The following is a 20179-nucleotide window of genomic DNA, read 5'->3' on the forward strand; positions in this document are numbered from 1 at the left end:
TCTATATGAGGGAGGAGCTTGTTAATATTATTTCCCCTCTATCTTCAAGTACAACATAGTATCTTTTCCCTCATTGAGATGTCTATGAGATAGAGCTTAATCACATGATCAAGCTTGTATCAACATTATCTTTCTTATATGGATTTTTGATATATTTGAGAGAGAGAGAGAGAGAGAGAGAGAGAGAGAGAGAGAGAGAGAGAGAGAGAGAGAGAGAGAGAGAGAGAGGCAATGGCAAGGTAGTTTCTCCTCCTCCATTGAGATGTCTATGAGATAGAGCTTGAGCACATGTTCAAGCTTGTATCAACACATTCTATTGGATATGGCTTTTGAATACATCTTTTTAGATAGAGCCTTGAGAATGTGCTCAATTCTGTATCAACCCTCTCTTTTTAAGAAGAAGTTTGGCAATGTAGATTCCTAGTTTTTCCTCTATCTTTGAGGCATCTTTGAAAAGGAGATGGAGCATGTGCTCAAGCCCATATGAACTCTCTCTCTCTCTCTCTCTCTCTCTCTCTCTCTCTCTCTCTCTCTCTCTCTCTCTCTCTCTCTCTCTCTCTCTCTCTCTCTCTCTCTCTCTCTCTATGTGACTTTGAGATGTCTTTGGGATGGAGCTTGAGACATGCTCAAGCTTGTATCAACCATTTATTTCACTAGGGGCAAGGACCTTGGCAAGAAAGTGAGATGATAGAGCTTGGTCAAGCTAGTATTGACTCTCTAATTTATTATGTCACTTTAAGATGTCTCATGGATGGAGCTTGAGCTTGTATCAACTCTCTTCTTATGGGGACGAAACTTTTTATGATGGTTTCACACTCTCCCTTTAAGGGCATGGCGGGATAGTTTCTTCTCTCTCTTTGAGATTGTTGTGAGATGGTGCTTGAGCATGTGCTCATTCTTGTATTGACATTATTTATTTGATATGACTTTTTGATATGCCTTTGATATAGAGCTTGAGCATGTTCTCATGCTTATATCTCTTTTATGGGGGATGACCTTAGCAATATAGATTCCTAGTTCCTACTCTGTCTTTGTGATGCCTTTGAGATAGATCTTGAGCACATTTTTGGGTTTGGATCCTAGGGTATATGGTTTAGGGTTTAGAAGAGATATTATAGGTTCCATTTTGGGTTTATTGTCAATGATTTAGAGGGAGGGTGTAGGATTTAGGGCTCAAGGCTTGGGGTTAAAGGCTTACAATTCAAGGTTTAGATTTTTTATGGTTTTTTGAAATTCTAAGGTTTTTAGGGTTTAGGATTTAGCAGTTAGGGTTTTTAGGATTTAAAGCTTATTAGGTTTTAGGTTTTTTTTAGGAATTCTAGGATTTCTAGCATGTATTAACTCTAGTTTGGATTTTATATTTTAGGTTTTCTGATTTGGGCTTTAGGATACATGCATTTATGGTTTAGAGTTCAAGGACCTAATGAAATATGCCATAGGGGTCTAAATCTTAAGGTTTAGGATTGAGGGTTTATCATTTAGGGTTTAGAGCTTTAGGCTTTGGGTTTTGGACTTTTGGGATTCCTAGTTGGTTTAGGCACTAGTTTAGGTTCATAAAGAATGTGGGGATAAATGTGCTAGCGAAATTTGAAACAATACAACCATAAATCATTGACTGATCATGGGGTTAAAAGAGTGTTTGATATTTTGTATTACCTAAAGGTGGTACACCACACCTTCCATCACCCTGATGAGAAGTCTCCATTCCAAATCCACTCAGTATACCTATCACTTTCTAGATGCTAATAACTACTCTATGAGAACCCCATCCTAAACCCCATTGAAGTCATAGAATAAACAACCTCAAACAAGATGTATTGCACTCTTCCAATATTGATTCTCTTATTGAAGCTTACCCCATCCTAAACCCCATTGAAGTCATAGAATAAACATCCTCAAATAAGATGTATTGCACTCTTCCAATATTGATTCTCTTATTGAAGCTAATATCTTTGAAAGATTGATTTTGACCAGTTACGCTTGGGTGGGCAACTAGTCATCGTAGTCATGCACCTTAGATCACCTACATTACATATTAAGTTACATTGTACCTTGTGTATTTATTTAGGAGTATTGACCATGACATTGCTCTACTAATGTTGGAGGTTTAAGAGAGCATGAAATAGATAATTTGCAATATGTCCATGATGAGCAAGGTAAAAATGGCCAACATAGGAAAAAAAGATGTAATAAAGCATAAATCACCATAGTCTAGAGTAGGCTAGGGCTAAGTATAAAAGGTGGAGATGTAACTTGTGAGGGATCTTTTTGCCATTTCAAGCAATACATGCTTTGAGGATCCTTCCTCCCACCAACTAAGAGGGTGCATGTTCTTAGCCACCAAGATATGGGGTGCATACCATGTCCCACCTTGACATGAGGTGAGTATTCATGTTGTAGCTTACATCTATGATTCTCAACCTTCCATGGCAATACTATTTCATGTCTAGCTACCTTGGCTATGGCTTCCTTGCAAACATGGTGTCTTTCTTGTATTTCTTTGCAAGCATGGTGTAATTCATAAATTTCCAGTTATTTGACTTGCTATGAGAACTACTATATTACATTGGTATCAGAGCATGGACTTTGATCCATGGGAAGAGTCATTTTCATGGAGAATTTAGTTACAGTTCAAATCGTGACTAGTTAGAGTTCTTTGTAACAAGTCAGTATTAATTTTGGAGGTTTCTTGAAGGAGATCTTGAGAAAGATAGAGGTTCTTGGATGAAATAGTAGGTCGTGGTCAAATGGAGGCCCATTTTGAAGGGTCCTTAATCCTAATTGGAGTCTAACTGGGATTACAGAAGTTAAACATGTGATTACTTTTTGGGACCAGTTTCTCTCTCTTCTTCCTCTCAAGCTTTTCTCAAGATTTCTTTCAAGATCCATGGCTTCTATTGATTCTATCTTCTCTCAATGATCTCTACTTCACAATGAGACATCAAAGCTTAATTCTCCATGTTCTAAGCTTTTTAGAGAGTAGCCAAATGGCTTGGTTGGAGCATTTTTCAGCACGTGGTATATGAGGAGCTGTTGGTGCAATTTGCGCTGATCAAATCCTCCCCTCCTACATGAAAATTTTCAGCTAAAGAGCTTGGCTATGGCTTAAGAAAGTTTTAACAAGGATTCTTCAAGTCTTCCTTCCAGCAAGCATATTGACATATCTCCCACTCTCTTGATCATTCTTGACCTCCCAAACCATGGCTATGGTAGATTCATGAGAGCAATGAGTTTTTTCTGAAATTTCTTCAAAATATCAAAGGGCTTTTGCTCTAACAAGCATCCTTGAGCTTCTTCAGCACTCATTGAACCGACATTGAAGATTTCTTGCAAGATTAGAGCAAAATAGGGTAGCCACTTGAATTCTCAGAATTTATGAAGCATGTTATCATGGGGCTTTTGGTTCTTGATGCATCCTAAAGCTTCTATGCATGGGATTATATCAAGAATTCATGGTATTGTATCAATATTGGAAGAATAGGGCTTCTTCTTGGCATTGTAAGTGTATGGGCAGCATGTGCAAGCTTATGTGCTACAATGGAAGAGTTATCCATCAACGATTGAAGTCTTCTACCCCATTTGATGCTTATTATTAATTCCCTTTCAAATATCTAGCCACATTTAGGCTACAAGGATCACTTCTATCAAGCTTTTGGATATTGGAGCATTCTTGAAGAGAAATTAGAGTCTAAGAGCTACATATTCCTCATGGGTATTATAATTTGAGGATACTCTTGGCTACATCAAGTGGGAGAAGAATTTCAAGTCTCATATGGGTCTTGGAGTTTCCATAATCATCTACTTCAACAATGCAAGAGGTATTTCTTAATTTTTCTCTTAATCCCTTTATAATCCAATTGTTTAAGCCATCCATTTGTTAAAAAGGGATAGTTAAGACTAATCCCATTTGAGAATTACCATTTGATTGCATATAGACCCAACTTAGGATTGAATGATGTCATGCTGAATTCTTTTCATCTTACCCAATAAAAATCAATAGCCAATTGTTGCTAATTCCTTTCATTTGTTGGAAAATTTGTGCTAATCCTAACCCTGAATTGTTTGATGTGATTGAATGCAATATGGCTAAAAATAAAAATCGATCGATAAGTGAAATAGAATTGTAAAGTAGCGAGTCACTACTGTAGGTATTCCTTACCCATATCCATTTCAATTCAGTCCTATTCCATTTTGTTCTTGCATATCATGAAATGGCAAGATTTTGATTCAATCATGCATATCATGCTTTGATTGATAAAATACTAGCTCTGCCATGTATATTTCGACAGAGAAAAAGGTCGAAACCAGACGAGATAGCAAGACAAAAGAGAGGTGACTCTCCCTTGCTATTTAAAACTCAATAGGGGTGCGCAACTTGGCTCGGAAGGAACTTTGCACAGGTTCCAAAGTTTCAAAGCCCATTTAGGTTCCCATCTTGCCATTTTATCCCTCACCATCAGGTGGTGGACCACGGAAGATCACTTGGGAAAGAGTGGATGAAGATTTGAAGACTAGGGGTACCGAATAGGGCAGTTTGTGACATCCTTGGGTAGATATACAGGTCTTTCCAACATGTACCTATTAGTTGTAGGTGTTTACTGGATACTTATAGGTGCCTTACAGCCCATCACAGGTCTATTAATTGCTTTGGAGGTCTACAAGTAATACAAGATTCATTTCAGGGTGAAACAAGGCTTCTACAGGGTGTTAACAGATTGTAGGAATTCACTGGACATGTACACAGTTTCTATTACATAAAATTTTGTCATGATTTGATTTGGGATATTGATATCTTGATTTGAAGAGGTGATATTGAGCTTTCATTTGAATAAAAAATTTTAGTAATCGGACATTGGGAGAAAAAGTTATGGCCAATGTACTGACAGGGAGTCTAGTTGACTACACCTAGACATGTTGACAGGGGTGCATTGTTTGAGTTCATTTTACCCATATACGCTATTGCAAGCTGAGATCTTGCTAAATCTAGAGTATCCCTGATATATAAGCTTTGTTTGGATCAATAAACCATTGGCATTGGTGCGATACTAAGCAAGTTATTGACAGTTTTCTTCCCCACAGTCATTTTGATAGCACTGATCCTTAATGGCCAAACACAAGAGAAAAGATCAAGCCATGGCGACCATTCAAGAAGATATCAAAGAATACATCAACGATCAAAACAACACTAATGAAGCCCTCAATCATGACCAACAAGATGATGATGTAAGTGTTGGTAATGCCCATAGTACACGATTGGGTAATGATGGAAATTCCTTGTCTCATGAACCTTTTGAAGATCACATGCTTCCAAGAGAGATGCGTATTTCTGAACATTGGGATGCATGATCAATATGAGTAACTTTCCAAATCTTTGGGGAAGATTGAGAATACATTTAGCAAAGTGGATGAAGGACTTCTCAAGTTCATGAAGAGTGGATTTGAGGATGTAGTAGTAGCTATCAAGGATCTGAAGACTCAACCCACATCTTCTACACCAAATGAACCCACTATTCATATTGAAAATACTTCAATCTAGCCCTCCAATATATCAAACTTTGAGAAAGGAGAGCCATCTACATTGAGGAGTACTCATTACCAACCACCAATATCATCAAAGCACCATGCCTGTCCTTAATTCGATCCAAGACGTGAGGCTACTTATGAAGAAGAGGAGGACATAAGAGAAGAAGAGAATGAGAAGTTTCATGGATGTGACCCCTTCTAAAAATATGTTCCCTCTCTCAATCTACCATCAAGCAAAAAGAATCAGACTTTCATGATAAGAGTGGAAAATTTGATGAAAGAATGGCGTTTCATGACATCACCAACAAAGATAAGTCATTTTATGGTCAGCCCACTAATGGACAACATCATTCTTTTGGATTGGGACAACCGAATCATGGTGGTAATAATCCTAGTCCAAACTCTTTTGGAAGAGATTCAATGAGTAGAGATTCTTGGAGACAATCATCTCTTGGGCAGCACTCCAACAATTTCCAGCGAACCTATAATGAAAGGGAGTACAAAGAAAATATTACCATTTCCAACTTCAAGGGGGATAATGCATCTCCAATGGAGTGAGACAAATAGGTAAACAAATTAGAGATGTACTTCACACTTTTCCCTTTCCATGATGAAGCCAAGATCTATTTTGCAGCACTCCATCTTGAAGGCTATGCGCATACATGGTGGAGATATATGCAAAGAGTTGGTCACAATTTTTCTTCTTGGGAGGATTTTAAGAAGGCAATGTTGGAAGTGTTTGTCTCTCCAATGAAAAAAGAATGATTGCAAAGAAGATGGTATGGTCTTCAACAATGAGGCATGTCCGTTCGTGATTACTCTAACATATTCCTTAATCTTTCTATGTACATTGAAGGGATTGATGATTTGGCCAAGTTAAACAAATGTATCTTTGGTCTAAATTTAGCCCTCTCTTCGGAAGTAGGTGCAATGCAACCCAAGACAATTCATGAAGCCATTTTATACGTTGAAAGGTATGGGAAGAAATATAGAAGAGATTCAATGGGGTTCGCCAAAAAGTACATGGTATTCATTACCTAATCAGCCTTCAAGGGTTGGAGCACATTTCAGCCACAAAGGGATGGTTATATGCAAGAAGGCAAGGGGACTAGTACCTACAACAATAATTACAGCAAGTTGTCTACATATTCAATGGTCTATGGATCAAAAATGGTTATAGACCAATGGCTAAAGCAAAACAAAGCTTTGCAAGGGCTAAAAATGCACAAAATGGATCTCAAAATAACACTTACATCAAAGTTCTTTCAAATGAACAAATTAGAGACATGAGGGAAAAAGGGTTATGCTTCAAGTATGGAGAAAAGTGGACACAAGACCATAGGCTAAAATGTAAATCCAAAAATAGCAAGCTTAACTTTGTCATCATCGATGAGCCTGATGAGGATAAAAGTGAAGAGGGAAATGTATTTTAGGTAGAAGCAAACCCTGTGGTTGAAGAAATGCATGACAAAGATGAAGGAAGTAATGATGAATTGTATGATATTGTGGACAGTTTTCCTTTTGATCTAGGTGGTTCTTTATGTGCAATTTCTCATGATGCATGGATTAGTTGTAAAGGAGAATACACCCTTAGACTTGAAGGGCTGATTAATGGCAGGAAAGTTCACCTTTTGATTTAGCTTCATTAATACCAAATCTTTGCATGGGTTGAGATTGTTTCCTCAACAAATGCAAGTGTCATTGAAGATTCAAGTTACTAATGGAGCTTATGAATCAAGTAATGAAGTATGCTTATACACCCCTATTACCCTATCTGCTTCATGTATTATGGAAGTGGACTTGATCACTTGGAAATGGGCCACATAGATATTGTCATCAGCTGCAATTGGTTGAAAACCATTGGAAAATTTTATTTGGACTTGCAAAACATGCAGCCTATAATATTGAAGGGCATTGGTCAAAAGCAAATGGAACTTGTCTCTATGAAGAAGATGCATAAAAAAATCAATGCATGGTCATGCATATTCACTCTTTTGCTTATGAAAGTGGATGAAGAGCAATCACCAAATAAGCCATCATCTTCTTCAGAGTAAAAGGATCTAAGAATGGAAGAGCTATTGGAAGAATACAAAGATTTGTTTCAACAACCATCATCTTTGCCTCCAAAGAGAGAGGTAGACCACCCTATTGACTTGCTACCCAACACAAAACCCATCAACAAACCTCCCTATCGTTTGCCAAAGTTTGAAAGGGAAGAGGTGGAAAGACAAGTTAAAGAGTTACTGCAAATGGGTTTAATTCAGCCAAGTCAATCTCCGTTTGCCTCTTCTATCCAAGGTTGAGCATTTAATGCATGTGCGAGTGGTCTTTGACACATTAAGAAGACATACAATCTTTTCCAAATTGTCAAAGTGTTCTTTCATGGAAGATGAAATGGAATACTTGGGTCACATTGTGGGAGATCAAGGCATTCTTGTGGATCCTAACAAGGTGAAATGTGTTAAAGAGTGGCCTACTCCTACAAATTCTACTTCCTTGAGAGGTTTCCTTGGATTATATTCATTCTATAGGAGGTTTGTGGCAGCTCCTTTGACTGATAGGTTGAAGAAAGAGGCTTTCATTTGGGACTCCATAGCCGACAAGAGCTTCAATGAGCTAAAATATCTGATTCCTTCATTGGTTCAAGATGTTAGTTTTCACGTTTTCATGAATTTCTTGCTACTAATACTCTCTTTGGCACAATTTTCTAATGAGTATACATTGTTACATTACCTAGCTTAGATGATAGCTCCATCAATCATTTATAGTGCTCTCAACAAACTTCTTTATCAGTCAACTAATCTACAAAATTGCGCCTATTGTTCCATGTGTGCAGCCCATGTGGCCCTCATGCCAATATGTAGCTCATAATACACTTGTGAATGCTTAAAATGAGCACAACAATGGTTCATGTACATGATTTTATCATGGTGAGAGGAGGAAGAAAAAAACATTCATTTGCACCATAATGATCATCTCTCTCCAACTAACAAGCTCCATCAATCATTTATAGTGCTCTCAACAAGCCTCCTTGTCAATCAACTAATCTACCAAATTGAATCTGTTGCTCCATATTTGCAATCCATGTGGCCCTCATGCCAATACCTAGCTCATAATACACTTGCTAATGCTCCAACTCACTTCCCATCTCAATTCCGTGATCAAAATTGCCATTTCTTGACCATCAAGTTGTGTTAAAATACTAGCACAATAATCATGTAAGTAGGTCCACATTATTCATGAGTAACAAATACTATATGACTAATGAATAAATGATATTATATCTTATATATTATTGACAATGGAAAAATGATTTGATTAATGAAAACTAATGAAAAAAGATATTATATATTATATATTATCAATAATGAAAAAATGATATGATATGAGTAATGAATAAATGATATTATATATTGTCAACATTATAGAATGGTATTGTATATTATATATTATATCATATCATAATATTATATTCTATATAGATGAGTATCTAATAGCATTGTGTGTAAATTGAAGCATTGAATTAGCCATCATTATTTTCCATTTTGAATTACGAAATGGCAATTTGGCATCGAACAAAAAAAGAGAAAAAAAAGGCTTTTCATTTTCTGTCTCCTTTCATTCTTACATCCTTCGTCATCTTCTTTCAAAATCTTTCATATTTCTTTGCATATAGAAAGCTCCTCCCCAGTTTTTCCATGGCTCCAACAAGTACATTGATCTCTAACAAATATTTTGAGGCCCTCTAAGTCTTCAACAATCATTTATAAGTTCTCTCTCTCTCTCTCTCTCTCTCTCTCTCTCTCTCTCTCTCTCTCTCTCTCTCTCTCTCTCTCTCTCTCTCTCTCTCTCTCTCTCTCTCTCTCTCTATGTGTGTGTGTGTGTGTGTGTGTGTGTGTGTGTGTGTGTCTCCCTTTCTTCTAGAGATAAACAATCATCTCTCTTTCTTCCCCCTCCTGATGACACCCAAAGAAGCATAAAAACAAGGCACAAAAATGTCCATACATATATTATAATTTCATCTTTTTTAAAGGGGATAACATTTACATTGTTCCAAAATCACTAAAATACACACACTTACATGAGGGGGCCACATGCACATCCATCATAAATAAATGCTATACACAAAAGTGTTACATGCATGCATTTGTAAAGGGCAGGAATACTCAAAATTAAAGGCCAAAGGCTTTATAATATCAAATGTATCAAAGTTTCAAAGAAATAATAAAATACGAAGGGGTGTGCTTTTTGGGGAAGAGGTGGGGTGGAGTGCATGAGTGGTTATGTGCCTCTTTCCCTTCCCTCTCTCTTCTCCAATTGCATACTCTCCCTTTTTGGTGGTGCCAAAAATTTGTTCTCTCTCCTTTGTGCAAAAGTTTCTCTTTCCCTTTTTCCCTCCTCTCTCTATTTCTTATGAGTGATGGAAATGGTAATATCTAATGAGGATGATGAAGACAATGTTTCTATTTATCAATAAGAGAGAGAGAGATTTCAGGTTCTATTGTGGTTTTGAGATTAATGGCACAACCATGTGCATAGATTTTGTACGCTTCTACCTTGGTTTCGTGTTCATTTTCTACCGTGGGAGGGCTGCCTTCACCTCCAAATCGCATAGTCCCTCTACCATGGACTGACTCTCTCTCTCTCTCTCTCTCTCTCTCTCTCTCTCTCTCTCTCTCTCTCTCTCTCTCTCTCTCTCTCTCTCTCTCTCTCTCTCTCTCTCTCTCTGCCAGCCTCACATAAGATTAGAGTTAAGCATTATGATTTTTATGCAAGTTTCCCAATAACTAAGCTTTCAAAATCTAACCAACAAAAGCAACACCATCAAACTATTGTCAAATAGGAAATCCAATATACACAAAATAATCAACTAGTCATTATAGTTATTATTTTAGGTATACTACTCAATCAAATAAATCTCTTTCCCTATTACAATGAGAAAATAAAAAGTTAAATTTTAAAGATTCAATGTATAGTGTGTAACTGCTTTTACTTGCATGATTTCTTGACCTTGTATTGAAATTCCAGTTAAATTTGAATCCTAATGGAAACTTATAGAAGAAGAAGACAACAAATCTAATGTTAGAAAATGAAAGAATGTTTTGTTAAAGATATGGCTATTTATACTTAGGATATGAATTTGAAATTCAAAATTTCATAATCACCTATTTTTTATATGACTTTAAGGGATAAAACTTGAGCACATGCTTAAACTTGGATCAACCCTTTCTTCCTTTTGTGTGTGTGTGTGTGTGTGCCAGGGGGGGGGGGGGAGCTTGGGCAGATAGTAAGGTGGAGCTTGGGCACATGCTCAAGATTGCATCAACAAACACACATGTTTGGTTTCTATTACACCCCTAAAATTGGAAGCTATTTGTAGTTGTCTATAGCACAATAATTCCATTGAGTCTATAAGAGAGAGCTTGAGCATATGCTCAATCTTGCCTCAACACTTTATATCAGTTGATATGACGTGGGCATGGAGATCCTCCCCTTAGAAACCTAACACAACTACACTATACTTGATGGAAAAATAATCACAATTTGAGTCATTGGTGTAGAGTTTGGGTTCTATAATGTGAAACACAAATTTAGTGATGGGGTGTTGAGGGTTGATATGTCTGTGTTAAAAAAAATGGGTGATTTTTGTATGATTTGAATGATGATTGATTGTTTTGGAAGTGTTTGAGAGAGTTTTGGATAAGGTTGAATAGGTTTGAGAAACCCATGATGTATTTCAGTGGAGATATGATGTGTTGAAAGATAGGTTCTGTTTAGCTTCTGTTTTGTTTTGATTTCTTTATATATGAGAGGTTGGAATGATGACCAAACAAATCGTGTCCCAGGCCCATCGATGGTGCCAGTGAAGATTATCAAATTAATGTTCATTGGGGGGGATAACACATCAACAATTTATACACAAAATACAACAAATGTTTGCAACTTCCTATAAGGATTTGGCTGGTTATCCTAGGCTATTCAAATTCTTCTTTGTTGATTAAAGATCACACTGGCTGGCAAAGCATATAGGAAAAACTAAGAAGCATCCAAAATTTTTTAATTCCAATTTACAAAATGGTTGTAATCATGCACCTATTGGAGAAAAATTAAGGATTATAAATAGGTGCAATTGATGGATATTGTTGTCTTTTTCCAAAATTTTCATAATTTCCATATGTATATTTTATTGATTTGATCAAGTCATTTGTTGTAATACATCTATTCAAACATTTTCAAGAAATGAGGGTTATATCAACCAAATTAACAGATAGAAAGAATTATTGTTGTTTGTCATGACTCCACACGATGGGCTCTCAATTGAGCTAGCTTATCTCTAGGTTTCCACACCCTAGGTCTAAGTTCATAATGATGTCATGCTAGCCTTCCGAACTCTAGAAAAACAGAATGAAATAAATCCAACATTCATACCTTTGGATGTTTCTATGGGGCAAATGCATCCATAGTGGTTGGGTGAAATGAATATCTCGTGCATGAAAACTAGCTATTAGAAAATGTGGGAAGTATAGGCAATATGATTGACTTTTCAAGTGGTTGAGATTCCCAACTCATATGGCTCATTTTCATTCAAAGAAAATTTGGGTTAAAGGAAAAACATTTTTTGAAATGACAGAATCTCAACCTATAGTTGAGATGAATAGAATTTCATGATATAGTATAAGTTAACAAGCATACCCACCTAGGGAATCACTCTAGCTCAATCGATTTGGAAGGGGAACAAATCAACATAGAAAGAAATTGTATGCCTTGGATCCATTCCTTGGATGAATTACAATCTTGCCAAAGCGGGATTTGGTAACAAAATTGGATTCAATATTCGATGGAGTTTAAGGGTGTTTGGAAGCATATTGAATGATTTTTTATAGTTTTAGTTTAGTCGAATTCTTTCTGATGACCTTTTGTATGGTATTGTAGATCTTCTGATGAGCTTTTGTAGAGCCTCTATCTCTGTTCTGTTTCTGTTTTGTATGCCTCTATAAGTGTTTTGTGGGATAAATGTGTAGCTTAGGAAAGTTTTCTAGTCTTGGAAAGAGATGAATACAAGTCCAAAATATCTCAAAGAAGCGGAAGAAGTAGCTACTGATGTAATATTTCTGCACAAAATATTAATGATTTTAGACCCCACACACCCCACGCAAGAGCAATTTCAAGTGACCTCCCCGCAACAAAAAGACCCTTGGCTAAGTGCTTACTCCGCGTGTATCAACGAACTCCAGCCCGTGTCGCATATGGAAGACCATGGCTAAAAACCCGTAGCTCCCATGAGAACACCCCTTTCAAGGGGGAAAAAAAGGGATAATGGTTATTTTTAGCAAATTTTTTTATAATAACCCCCTCCCCCCCAGCCGATGCATGGCGGGGAGAGGGAGTGTGAGAGGACCTTGAGAGGTGGAGAGCATGGGGGAGGGAGGAGGCATGTAGCTAGCCACGTGGGTAGCTATCTCCCCCCCTTCACAACCTATATGACCCCCCCTGGAGCTTGGGGAGGATAGAAGAGAGAGAGAGAGGGAGTCGTGCTATCCGCCAGGTTGCCGTGCTGCCCGCCATCGCCGTCGCGCTGCCCTCACGCTGCCAAGCCACTGCTGCCACACCCCTGCCATCATCGTCATCATCATCCTCTTCATCTCCTTCGTCGTCATCCTTGTCATCACCTCCATCCTCATCTTCTCTCTCCACGTAATCTCTTGACAGAAGCTTGGAAGCTTCTATTAAAGTCATCCTTAAGCCTTATTCACATATGCTCTTGGGTTTTTTAAAACCCACAACTGTAAGGCCCATTCCTACATAGAAGAAGAGAATCCCGGGCAAAAAGAGCTTCGTAACGCGTAAAGAGAGCCAAGAGGAAGTTGCTGAACCGTGATTTAATTCGTCAATGGCCCCCAAGCACAAGATGCGGAGGCGCACACACGGGAGCTTCTACCCCGAGCACACGTGTGGACAACACCCCAAACCTCAATGCTCAGGTTTTTAAAAAATTAATTTCATGTGAAAGGGATGCATTATGCACTTTTAATTTTCTTGGGGAAGTTATGAATGCATTTATTCATTCGTCTTACAAGATTTAGCTGCATGTCATGCATTTGAAATTGTTTGCACTTCCATGCCCATGTTGCAATCTTCTTGAACGTATAATGCATAACTTAGAAGATGATATCGTGCTAAGAAGGATAGAGCTTATGTCGCATGATGCTAAATTCATGGTCGTGGTTCATATAGAGGATAATCTTAAACGCCCAATTGAATGATGTCCAAATCGTCGCAATGCATGGAAAGAAATTATGAACTTGCAAATTGCATGCGAGGATGGTGACATTTTAGGTCGGTTAAGTGCTAAAGGACGGGTTCAATCATTAATGGTCTCATGGCATTCGCTCATGCATGGAGTTCTTTTATCGAAGTTTGTATTTAGGAAAGGATGCATTTTCATTTTAAAGCTTGAATTCAACGCATTAAACGAAGGGTTTATAGGCATAGTTCTTGATGTAAATCAACGTAGGGTTTATACGAGTTAGCATTGAATTGTCAATCATTATAGTTTAGGAAAGGAAAGTAACGATCATTGTAGAACTTATAGCTGCATAGAAGGAAAAAGTCTATGAATCGCATATTTGCATGGAATGTTATATCTTGCAATTATTTACATATTTTAGGAAAAGTATTGTCGCAAGACAATTAGATCAACTAGGTAAATCGCTTGTAATGGTGTAACTCAAATGATGATCACCTCAATGCGCTAGGTAGAGCTAAGCCGCAATAAAATTTTGCCTAGTATCACACTCGGGAAACCGGCTTAATATTTCCAACCTCAAAGGTCCTACCCACATTCATGGAACATTAGGGTTAGTTAAACGCCCATGCAAGAATGATCTAGGGTTCTTACCCTAAGGATCAATTGGCCTAATACTAGACTTCCGCAAGGAAATTAGAAACCCTAGGGCTAAGCGTTATTGGCCTAGCAGGGTTAGGGTTGGGTTGGGTCGAGAGGACTCCCAAACCTTATATCTTGACCAAGGAATACCGTGTGATGGGAGAAATAATCCCTCAAGATAGTTGTGACACTTATCTCGTGCAACAAGTTGCAATGTCGCATGGTTTTGTGTCTAAACCACAAAATAGTATTGCCACTCCTTAGAACAAGGGTTGGCAGGTTCTAAGTACAAGTCTAATTTACAAGAGGATGAGTAGTCTTCCTGCTAGATCACCCGTCCTTGGGGCTGATTTGCCAAGTTAGGGAAATTATGAATTGCCTAGCAAGCAATTGACCATCAAGTTAGGGCGACAAGGTTGCCCAAGATTTATTGTCTTTAATGGAAACGTAAGGTGGAAACAATTTGGGTTAACTGGGTATAAACCCTAACCCAAGGATAAAAGGGTAAACAAGCAACTTAGCTTACGAAACCCTTGGAATCTTGCCAAGTCGCAATTGATCCCGGATCGAATGCTGGATGTATTCGGAGAGAAGGATTCACACCTTAGCAGTTGGCCGTACAAACAACCACTAGAATGCTTATGTTTGTACAATTAGGAGCATTGTTTGTATTTCTTGTTCAAGGAACTAATGCTGGAAAATAAATAATGCTTCAGGTTGAAAGCCTAGAGGGAGAGGCAGCATTAGTTACCCCCGACTGTCTGCCTGACCCTATCCAAGGGGGTTGTTAGCCGCGCTGGGTACGTGGACCGAGCCCTCCACGAGAGGTCTCTCCATGGGTGCTACTTGGAGAAGGAGGACGCTTGGGTGCCAGGGGGGCTCTGGCCGTAAATCCCTTGCCTCCGGGTCCTGCACAAGAGGCTGACGTGACTCGAGATTGGATCTCGAGGCCCGCATACTAGTCTACGGGTGGAAACTTGGAATAGTGATCCTTGAGGATAGCTAGAATAGCCTTCGGGCGGATTATATGATATATTCCAAAGACTGATAAATAAAGATCAAATGTTGAAAAGGATCTTGTTTGACATTGTTTTTCTATGTCTGTGCCTAAGTTACGTGAAGGAACCAGTGATTAATTGGTTAATTAAGGAAGTTGTTTTTGCTTGTCAAACTAAATGTGGTAGGTAATTAGATAACTAAAGCAACATGAGGAAAGTGTGGTGGATGTGACCATGGGTCCGTCCTATGGAAGGGTGGTCTCGGTTGGCCAAGAACTTTTCTCAACGGAATTGACAACAAGGTAATGATGACTTAGAATCTAGAAAGTTAGAGTCCCGATTTATATTGTTTTAGGGGAATGGAATGGGACTATGCCTTATGGGCAGAGAGGTCGAGCTTCGCATCCCTCTCATTTCCCATTCTCCTTAACCAAGTGCATTATAAATCCGCTTCGACCCTAATGTTTCTACGTAAAGTAGTTCGATGCTAGTTACCTCCGAGGAACTTGACCATTAGGGAAACCTTGATTCAGGTCGATTCTAAGTGGGAACGTCCGGAATGCTTCCGCTTCGTGGTAGACTCGGAAATACCTAGATCGCAAACCCCGTGACATTCCATGGGAGTGCCGGGTGGTGCTTTCTGGACTCTCTTCCCGATGGGCTGCTAAGACATGTCCTACAAGTGGACAGGTGGACACGTTACAGTTGGTATCAGAACAAACCAACAGAATCTGATGTTTACAAGGAAGCTTAATGAGGAGAAGTAGAGCAAATGTTGTTGTTAAGAATATTTCCTTACTTACTTATCAATGCTGGCCTACAGAGTCGTGAAGCATGGAACAAATTCTTGGTGTTCCAGGTTATGTTTATGACTGCGATGTGTGCCTCAGATTATCGACGAAGGCTAGGTATGATGAATATCCTAGACCGCATCTACAATCCTTCACCCCTGTACATGGAACGGAGATGGACGGGTGATTCAGGAATTTATTACATAGCTACCCACCGACTTGCGTACCTTCGGACCAACTTGAAGAGAATCAAGTGGATGGAGGACTTAAAGATCGTGAAGCTGTTCATCTTTGTTGAGGCTCACGCAAATGCGACCCTACATGTCGGGGGTCGAAAGGTCAAGCAGAACAAGTATGTGTACAAGGAAGTGACTCGAGTAATCCCTGCCGACAGAATCAAGGTGTTGGGACGTTATGAGAAGAATGGGTATCAAAGGAAGGAATACCTTAAGCTTCCTATAACCTATCGATTCCTAAAAATCCATGAGCCCAATCCATATTATTACTCAGTCCCCGTAGCCTAATGTAACACAATCTTACTCTCCCTAAATTGATGTGCCAATCAGCTTGTTCTACCTTCCCAAAAATAATTGTACTCGAAAGGGCTATGCCCATATGAATGAAATAGACTTTTTTATCAATGATTGTTTTGGCTGTAAGTGTTGGTAACGGAGTTAAGTGATTAGGTCACTTGGCTGAAAGCTGAAGTGGGCATGTTAATGTAATGTGAGAAACGTCTAGCAAGTTTTTAATGTAAATAATTTAATGCCCAGGCACAACCTCAAGTGCAGATTCCTAGTCCGACCCCTACACCAAGTACGGTTGTAATTCAGGAGAAGAAGTTTCTTCTCAGACAAATCAAGCCACCAGAATTCGATGGTAAAGGAAGGACCGTCCAAACTGATGCCGAGATTCGAATTGAATCCATGGAGGATTATTTCGAAGCAACAGGTACTGCACCCTCTAACCAAGCTATGCTCGTCAAGCTGAAGCTTACTGGTGAAGCAAGGCTTTGGTGGAAACAATGGTGCAGAGACCAAGGGACCTCGAAAGGGTTAGTTACTTGGGAGAAGTTAAAAAGAGCTGTGTGAGGAAGATATCTACCACGTGCCTACCGCACACAGAAGATGAATGAATTCTATGAACTGAAGCAGCTTGGTCTATCCCTTGATGCATATTATTCAAAGTTCGTCTCTCTTTTGAAGTACGCGCCACAAATGGATATGACACAACAGGTGTCAAAGTTTTGTGCCGGATTAAACCCACCTATAAACACCTGCCTAGAATTAATGCGCCCAACGAATCTACAGGGTCGCTCATTCGAGCTGCACCGATAATACAGGAGGTGCAGACCAAGCCGAGGAATAACAGGACTTGGTCATACAAGGATCAGAACAAGGAAGTGTATAGGTCCCAGGCTAAGAGAACGTAGGGACAAAGGAAGAAAGCTAGGACCAACACTGTCAATAATTTCATTCCTACCCAACTGCAATCTCCGTTGTTTCCATTACAACAAGCTTGGTTACTTTAAAAGGCAGTGTCCCAAGCTTAGCGGAGGACAACGTCAAGGGCCATCCCAAGGAACCGTCCGTGGCCAAGGAGCCGCCATCATGGCCAGAGGGAGAACCTCTAGTATTGCCAACAAGGAGCTGTGTGATGAAGAAGACCCATCCATGGAAGTAGACATTGAGAGGGCAACGATCCATGCTGCTCTTCACAAGAAAGGTCCGAATCGCCAGCTCTTAGTGATTCAAACACCATCCGATTATCAAGGTAAAAGCTTCAAAACCTTGATTGATTGTGGCAGTACGCATTCCTTCATTCTGTAGTATTTCCGCTCGAAATATTAAGGAGCTTTGATCACCGCACACCCGCACAAAAAACCTATGCAAGGTTATCTCCCACATCATAAATATCGGTGGCTAAATCCTTACCCCCGCACGTGCAACAATGAGCCTATCCGCATTGTGCAATTGGGGCCGGGGTTTAAGACCGCAAAGCCGCGGCAGAACACCCTTTTTGAAGGGGCAATTGGATAATGATGAAATTAAGGCAAAATTTTTTTCTAATTATCCCTTCCCCCAGTCGATGCATGGCTAGAGGAGAGGGAGTATGAGAAGAGTAAGTGAGGTGTGTGGGGAGCATGTGGAGGGAGAGGCATGCATAGGCCACCTGGTGGCTACCATCTCCCCCTCCTTAGCACTATAAAAACACCCCTTAGCATGGGCACAAGAGGCAAGATCAGAGAGAGGAGGGAAGGAGACTGCCGGCTGCACGATCATGGAGAGAGGATCAAGGACTGCCACTGTCGTCGTGAGAAATGTCGCCGCCTATAGCACCCACTGCTGCCGCCATTTTCCCCCCTGCCATCGTCCTAATCACCCCCCCCCCGGTCATCAATCCTTTCCCTTCTTCCAATCATTGGCCCTTACCATGTCGACTCTACTGAAGATATGAAGCTTCTTAAAAGCTTTCTTAGAAGCTTCTAAGAGAAAGGCCCTTAAGCCATGTGCACGCGGTCTTTACCCGGATCTTAAAATCCACGTCTTGTGAAGGGTATTCCTACATAAGGGAGAAGCGAACAGACTTGGAGGCTGTTTTGCCAAAACCCGGAGCCCAGACACACTACGTCTATGATGGCTCCCAAGAAAATGCAAGGCGCCCCTGCGGGAGGTTCTTCCCCAAACATACACGTGGACATTCCCACGAGCTCCCAAGCCCAGGTTCCACGAGTTTTAATTCCATGTAAAAGAAATGCATTAAGCACATTAACTTTCCTGGAAAGGAAGCACTTATGCATGCTTTTCACCTAGCCTAGTTAAAATGCATTTGGGAAAAATTGCCTACCCAAACGATTTACTAGAATTAATGCATGACATGCGATTGGGTTATTTGATTTTCCAATGTTATGAATGTAAATTACCTATCCACATCTTATGAGCTTAGTAGCATGTTGCCTTTTTGTGCATTTCAAAGTGACAAGCCTAAATGCATATTGCCTAGGGTTAAAAGATGAAGTTGTTAAGTGCATCCTTGTTTGGTCGTGAAAGAACAAGCGTATCTTGCTTTTAGTCAATAAATTCCTTGTTATGGCTCGCATGGAAAGAATTGTTAACATCCGTTGCATAGCATGGAAATGGGACCATAGACTTGCATGTTGCATGCGAGGACACTTGTGGAATGGATTAAGGTTGCATGGTACATAATCGTCTTGCATGAACTTCATTAACGATGTTGTATCTAGAAAAGGGTTGCATGTTACATATTCATCATGCATAAGTTTCATTCATCGAAGTTGCAATTAGAAAAGATCGCATATCATATCAAAGCATGAAATTCAATGGCTTAGACAAAAAGGTTGTAGGCATAATTCCTTGATGTAAATCCTAGTAGGTCCTATGTAAGTTATTCTCCAAATTATCATGCGTAAGGACTTTAGCAAGAAAAGATAGGGTTATTGCAAACCTTTTGGTGGGTAGAAGTAATAAATCGCATGTTTACATGTATTGTGATTTCTTGTAACTATTTACACCTTTAGAATAAGTGTAGCATCTCTGGGTAAGGATCATTCCTTGTCGCAAGACAAGTAGCCCAATTTAGCTAAATCACCTAACCCTCAAGGGATTCCTATAGTTACAATTTAGTTGATACGATAAACACCTCAAGTACTAGCTAGGGTTTGGCATGTTAGAAATTCTGCCCAGTATCGAACTTGGTCGCCAAGTCGAGACCCTCAAACCTTAAGGATCCTACCCACATACACGAAACGGTTGGGTTAGGTGAATGCCCATACACTAACAATCTAGGGTTTCGACCCTAAGGATCGATCGACCTAATGCTAAAACTCGGATTGAGTTTGGAAACCCTAGGACTGAACATTGTGGGCCTAGTACAATTAGGGTTGGGTTGGGTAAGAAGACACCCCAAACCCTACATCTTAACTAAACATAATTCCTTGACCAAGAAACACCGTTCAATGA

This window comes from Lygodium microphyllum, chromosome 19 (genome assembly GCF_053477565.2).
Source record: "Lygodium microphyllum isolate KBCC chromosome 19, Lygodium_microphyllum_v1.1.10, whole genome shotgun sequence".
NCBI lineage: Eukaryota > Viridiplantae > Streptophyta > Polypodiopsida > Schizaeales > Lygodiaceae > Lygodium > Lygodium microphyllum.